Source organism: Armigeres subalbatus, unplaced genomic scaffold (genome assembly GCF_024139115.2).
Source record: "Armigeres subalbatus isolate Guangzhou_Male unplaced genomic scaffold, GZ_Asu_2 Contig515, whole genome shotgun sequence".
Lineage (NCBI taxonomy): Eukaryota > Metazoa > Arthropoda > Insecta > Diptera > Culicidae > Armigeres > Armigeres subalbatus.
Genome location: NW_026943277.1, coordinates 1,343,276 through 1,349,280, shown reverse-complemented (window position 1 = coordinate 1,349,280; position 6,005 = coordinate 1,343,276). Strand labels below are relative to the sequence as shown.

General features: G+C 35.2%; 1 long non-coding RNA gene across 1 annotated transcript; it reads right to left on the bottom strand.

Moving 5' to 3' along the window:
- Window positions 1-455: 455 nt before the first annotated feature.
- LOC134204313 (uncharacterized) lies at window positions 456-1,567 on the bottom strand. The gene is made up of 4 exons (XR_009977834.1): window positions 1,432-1,567; window positions 1,240-1,340; window positions 985-1,170; window positions 456-627 (listed from the first exon to the last, which is right to left on the bottom strand). It is a non-coding gene; the product is annotated as an uncharacterized LOC134204313 (long non-coding RNA).
- Between the last annotated feature and the right edge of the window lie 4,438 nt (window positions 1,568-6,005).

Genomic DNA, 6,005 nt, shown 5'->3' with positions numbered 1-6,005 from the left:
ATCATCACTCGGAGATTAAATTTGCCAATCCATCTGGTAATTTCATGTATTCGAGCGCCACCAAGCGAATGAATATCAAACTCAACTTATTATTCAATACAATGGCCTTGACCTTCCAAACAACTTTGTAGAAGATACCAACTTTCTATCTCTACACACAAAGAAATACCATTGGTTGAATTAAAAAATCCATTGGTTAGAATAAAAAGTTTCGTTGGTTCTTTTTCGTAGAGAGTTGCGAAAAATCAAAATAAAAGTTCAACAACTTTTGTTTTTAGATGTAACCTAAAGCCACACTGAAACTAAACTTTTAAAAGTTTAAACTTTCTTTATGAATTGTAGAACCGTCAAATCGAAAAAGGTACGCTACAAAAACTAAAAGTATATTTATTATTGTTTAAAATGACGATTTCTTTCCTTTTTCAGACCAGTAAATCAAGAATGAATTTGCAACCATGAATTATTTTATTAGTCAAGTTAGAGCAAGGTTAACATTTTTATACTGTCGACCCGACCTGTTGTTTCCACGAGAGCTTTCATCCTTGAGGTTGTCATGATAGATCTCCCGATCCATATTGATCCGCCTAACTCCATTTATTGGTGGTCAGGAATATAACACAAATTTCGCTGAAACAAATCACACGAATACAAATTAAAAAATCATAAATCATTATTGTCGCGCTCTTCTCAAACGCTCAGATCTTCGCGGTGGTAACGCGCAAGCAAAGATTGCGCAGCAGCGCGCTCATAAGCTTTTCCACAGGGTGCGAGTCTGAGCTGTTTGATTTTTTAAGCCGCCGAATGGGGTTGCCATAGCTGAATAGCCGCCGTGTGTAAAATAAATGGGCGCACTCCAGCGCGATTCAACGGAGGCTGAATGAGATGATCACGATCCGAGTGTTTATCATGGGATGCATAATAATTTGTCGGGGAAAAAAGGATAAACTGGAAGCAAATGTATTTGATGAATGTGTAGATACTTACTATCCAAATCATGGTTTTCAGGAACATGCCTATCATGTGATAAAAATCGGGTCCCTTCAGATGCCATTGGCTATGAACTTCCTTGAAGCCAACAGGCAGCAAATCCCCGAACAAAACAGTCTACTACTTCGCCTTCTGCTGAGACTGCACTCGAAGTTACGTGGAGGAAATCATGATGGACCGTCTCTGTCAATATTAATGGAAAACATTTCACTATTGGTTTACAGCACTTCGATTTATTTAAATAAAACTTACCTTTCACTGCCCATTGCCTGCAGCAGATATCCATTAGGAAAAACCTAGTTTTGACCTCAGCGTTCACGACAGACGAGGATATGTCATCGCTATCATTTCGGCTGTTTACAAAGGAATAATTATTAGTATTATAACATTGATATTTCCAGAAATTATCACTATACCGATTTATATCGGACTTTTTTTACCTACCTTATGTTTATTAAGTGTTCTCTACCAATCAGAAGAATATTCAGCACAGCATTAAAACGATTAAAATTTCGGCACTCCAGTTTGAGAATTTGTTTTTATTGTTTTGCTTTTCTTCCATTCCACACGCACACTTTATCGTATCTGTTTTAGAAGTTTGACAGGTCTATAATTTTCACACTGAAAGAAGATACTTTCAAATTTATACTCCGAACAGGAGTTTCAAACTTTTGAAATAAAAATATCACTTTCAAAATGAGAAAAAAACTTTTATATTGATCAAAACAGAACAACTTTCAAATATAAAGTATAAAATTTTCATTAAAACAATTTTTGTTTTTTCTGTGTAATAGATTCTGAGCTATCCAATCCTTCTGGTAATTTAATGTATACTAGCGCCACCACGCGGATGAATCTCAAATTAAACTTAGTTTCAATATAATGCTCTTGACCATCCGAACAACTTTGTAGAAGATACCAACTTTCTATCTCTAATAGATTCTGAAATATCCAATCCTCTTGGTAATTTGGTAACGCGAATGAATCTCAAACTAAATTAGTTTTTAATTTAGACCATGACCTCTCCAACCACTATGTAGAAATTAACAACTCTCTATCTCTCATAGATTCTGAGATATTCAATTCTTCTGATAATTCCATGCATACTAGCGCCACCAAGCGAACGAATCTCAAATTAATTTTATTTCCAATATAATGGTCTTAACTTCTCGAACAATTATGTAGAAGATAACAACTTTCTATCTCTCCTAGATTCTGAGATGTCCAATTCTTCAGGTAATTGTATACTAACGCCACCATGCGAATGAATCTCAAACTAAACCCATTTTCAATATAATGGTCTTGACCATCCGAACAACTTTGTAGAAGAAACCACTTTTTATCTCTAATAGATTTTGAAATATCCAATCCTTTTGGTAGTTTAATGCATACTAGCGCCACCAATCGATCGAATCTCAAACCGAACTTATTTTCAATGTAATGGTCTTGACTACCCGGACAACTTTGTAGAAGAAAATAACTTTTTATCTCTAATAGATTCTGAGATATCTAATCCTTCTGGTAATTGATTGTATACTAGCGCCACCAAGCGAATGAATCTTAAATTAAACATAGTGGATTTGACCTTCCAAACTTTGTAGAAAATGAACGAGAAATTATTTATTTAAACATTAAATTCATCAACAGCCCTGTACTACCGCCGTTAACGTAAGAAAGCCGTCAACAGCCATGTGCTCAATGTGACAAATAACGCAGAAACAAAATGGTGCAGACAAATTTTACACACCTGCATAAATAAAACTTCGGATAACACCGGGATTCAACCTATCAACGTTTTTTTCACCTTCCTTATTTTTCATCATTTTCTTGTTTTTTCTATAGAGTAGAGTGGGGCAAGAGTGCGCGTGGGGTAAGAGTACGTTTTCGATTTTTTGAAGTAATAAAAAAAGATAAACTAGCAGCACTGCATCAGTTTGACAGGTATTCTGGCCAACTATTATCATGTGTTATTGTAAACGATTTAAGAGAGATATGGAGTTAGATAACTTTAGTGTTGAACTTAATTTTAAAATTAAAAAAACACTTTAATAAAGAAAAAAAAAAAAAAAAAAAAAAAAAGTTAGATAACTTTTTGGTCTTTTTGCTAAAAATAATTGGATTTCCGCAACTCGTATTTCATTACCATATATACTTTCAATCAGGTGATCATTATACCATTTCGATAACCTATTGTATAGAGTACTTTATGGTACAGAACACCAATCCGGTTGGTTTTCCAAGAAGTCAAAACCATTACTTGAATAATGTTTGGGACTGTGGGGTAAAAGTACGCAGGAACCGGTGGGGCAAGAGTACGCATATGAATTTTCAAGTTATGATGTCAAACCCGTATCTCCGGCCGAAATAAGACTTTTTCCAAAGCGTAAAGATCCACAACTAAGAAAAAAGGGCCAGAATTTAAAATTATCACAAGTTTTTAGGATAAGTTGAAGTAATTTGGTGTTAGAAAGGACTTAGCGAATAAAGCACTGAAGCGAAATAATGAAATTGTATTAAGACTTGTTTTACACCTAAGCATAGTACGAAAACACAATTTCATCTAAATGATAATTTCATTTAAACAAAAGAAACATTTATAAATTACGCAACATTTATCTAGGATGGGTTGTGAGATGTGTGACGATCCATATAATTTTTAGAAGATTCATACTAATATTGTAAGATAGGGGGGAGGGGTGATGAAATAGCCAAATTTTACGTTACGTGATTGGTGGACTTTCTTTAAGGGAAATGCCTTTGTATACGCCACGCGAAACCTGATATATATTTTTACCTCTGTAGTTTTTTGTATATATAAAAAACGATGGTTTTTCGTATTAAAGTGCACCTTTTTAGGACCCCCTCCCCCTTAAAGAGTTACGTAATCTTTAAACATTCCCTAATATATGCTCATTAAACATCAATTAAATGTTAATAACTCTTATTTGTGTTAATATATACTTAAAGCACATGATTGGATAAATGCGTACTCTTACCCCACCCGATGCGCACTTTTACCCCACCGGTGGGGTAAGAGTGCGTTTTTCACTTGTCGTGCAATAAGGGTTCTACTAAAACGAATCTCAATAATTTCAATATTTTTTCCACTGGGTAACATAAAGGAAGAGTAGATGAATCATCGACACTGATTTGATATGCAGAAGCGTGCTTCATAAGGGCCACATGATCGATTGAAAACTAAGTGCGTACTCTTGCCCCACTCTACTCTACAACAATCTTTAAATCGGAACAGATCAAATTAAATTTTTTGATAAAACAAAATAAACAAAATTAAAATATATCGGTACTCACCAAGTTACCGACTAGCGCCATTGTCGGAGTCTTTTATACTTGAAATAAATCACAACACATTTTTCTTTTTTAAATATATGTATTTTTATATTTTCGAATTTTTCACCACTCACTTTTTCTTCACTTCCACCATCAACAACATCCGTCTTAAAACTGACCCTTCTTCTGTTACCCGATGCTAGCAGACTCCCTATTCTTTGTATTCCTCTCTTTCTCTCTTTCTGACGCTCATATTTTTTTTATTTGACACACACAATACACTGTTAAACATGTTTAACTAATTCTAAGTAATAAGAAGTAGAGTTTTGGGTTTATTACCCAAATATTACAATTTAATTTTAATCTATTTATTTCATCTCAATCCTACACTTGTATACATTGAAGATGTGTACTAGTCCCAAGCAAAACATCTGTTGGTTCCCTGTGCAAGAACAGCTGATCTGGTCATAATGGAATAGCAACAAGGGGAGAGTCGCTGAGCACAATACAATTCGTGCCTATTTTAATATTTGTGCTACAGTGTGCCACAAGGTGTTTTATATTCGACAAAATGACAAAATTTGGAAACTCTGTTCGAGCACAAACATTAAGTCAGGAGACCTGTCAAAATCTGAAAAATATGCTGGAACAAATTTTTATTTCGCCCGCTTTCTCGCGCTTTCTAAGGATCTTTGGAAGCAGCATTTAGTTGAATGCTTCTGAATAGGTGAGCTTTTACAACACTGGAGGTACTACGAGGTACACTGCAACTGCGAGCAGTCAATCAAGCTCAAGCTCAAGCTCGATGCATCTACCCGGACGGCATCGAGAATACCAACCGATAATTCTTCGGCTACAAAAGTTTTTCCCAATTTGTATATTCCTGGCTTTTGCGTGTTTTCTACGCTGGAATCCGTTTTGTGAAAATAAATGAATTTGTCTTCCATGTTTTTGTTTTCATTATCAACAAAATATCTAACCAAAACAGAAATGAACAAATATTAATCATAACCGACTATTTCGGTAACGATAAAAAATTTACCGAACTGCTCTATAATTTTGGCATAGCATATGATGAACCAGTTTACCGATCGTTCTGTAGTTTCGTTATTTACCGAACAAGTTACAGAACGTTCAGCGGTTGAGAATTCGGTAAACGAATTACCGAAGTCGGTAATTTATTCTAAGTGTGCAGCAATTCCAATAGGACATCGATATAAAATGATTCGATATCTGTCAAAAGATTTTGCTCTGCGTGCAGGGTTATTCGATAATTCTCGGGTACTTATTCAAAAGGACGTATGTGATTTTGTAAACAAAGATTCAAACGTCGATTTGTCCAATCTGATAGTACTCCCACGCAAACCATCACCACAGACAGGTAGGGGAAGCCTTCGGCTACCTGTTGGTGGTGTTGGTTTGCGTGGGAGTGCCATCAGATTGGACGAATCGACGTTTGAATCTTTGTTTACAAAATCACATACGTCCTTTTGAATAAGTACCCGAGAATTATAGAAATGTCACTTTTACGTACGGAATAATCGAGCATAATATACTGAATAATACTGTTGTAAGAATTTTGTTTCGATTCATTACTTTTCCGATTCAGTGAACGGAATTTAACGTGTAATTGAGATAGAAAAAGAATTTTCTTTTGAACACGATACCAACCTTTACATGTGACTCAAGCCCCAAACGCAATACAACGGAACGGCGACGGAAACGGA